Consider the following 1,217-nt stretch of genomic DNA (forward strand, 5'->3'; position numbering starts at 1 on the left):
CGCCGCCCCCTCCCCCGCACCCTACCCCCGACTCTCCCTCGCCTGTAGGCAAGGCCTGGGTCCGGACCCGACCCGGGCCAAGACAAACTCTGGGGGTTTCCTCTGTTGGGACCCCTTTTTCAGCTTGCACCTCTAGACTCTCCGCCGCTCTCAGAGGCGCAGGAAGGGAGCTAGAAGTGGGGCGAGGGTAGGGAGCGAGTCTTCACCGAGTCTTCCAGGCCTTCTCCTTGCTCAGCGGGGCGAGGCGGCCCGGGAGGACCAAACACTCCGTAAAGTGAAAGCCACATTACGGCCGCCCCAGTGTCCATGGGCGAATCCTTACTAGAAATGGTGGGCTAGGTGGGGGGGGGGGTAGCTGAAAGGTGGACGCCCTGGGCGTCTTGGGGCACTTCGAGGAGTAAGTAGAACCTGCCGGCGCCCTAAGTGGGCGTGGAGTCGGGGAGGCGGTCGGAGCGGGACCGCGGAGGCCCCAGAAACTTTTGGAGAGCGCTTCGAGAAGTTTCTATATTGGCCTTTTCTTTCTGTAGGGCTTCTTCGTTTCACTACCCCTTCCCCTGCTCCCTGGTCCCCGCACCAATTCGTTTTCCTTCTCGAGGAGTAAGTAGAACCTGCCGGCGCCCTAAGTGGGCGTGGAGTCGGGGAGGCGGTCGGAGCGGGACCGCGGAGGCCCCAGAAACTTTTGGAGAGCGCTTCGAGAAGTTTCTATATTGGCCTTTTCTTTCTGTAGGGCTTCTTCGTTTCACTACCCCTTCCCCTGCTCCCTGGTCCCCGCACCAATTCGTTTTCCTTCTGCAAGGATATTCCCACCGCCGTGAGTGGGAATGGAAGGGAAGACGTCTTGTTTTATGGTGGAATATTACCGAAATCAAAGCTGAAAATCCCAGAATCCCGGAGCCCACCTCCAACGATTAGGGAGTGCAGTAGAAAATGGCACTGAAATCCCCGAACTGCCAGCTCGGGGCTAAGCGCTTTAGGCTGTGGCGGCGACCCACGCGCGGGCCAGGCCTGCAGCAGACGATCTCCGGGGACAACATGGGGACTGCAGCTTTGCTATGGACTGACCGGCCCCAAGTCAGAGGCGGAAACAGGCTGCCTGGCACTGACTGATCGAGAAACTGAATCAGAATTCCACCAAAGTGGAGGGAGAGGAGGGTCTTGGTTCCGGCCACCTCTGACAACTGCAGCTCTGCGGAACCCAGTTCAGAAAAGAAATGTTT

Source organism: Tupaia chinensis, unplaced genomic scaffold (assembly GCF_000334495.1).
Source record: "Tupaia chinensis unplaced genomic scaffold, TupChi_1.0 Scaffold000235_1, whole genome shotgun sequence".
Lineage (NCBI taxonomy): Eukaryota > Metazoa > Chordata > Mammalia > Scandentia > Tupaiidae > Tupaia > Tupaia belangeri.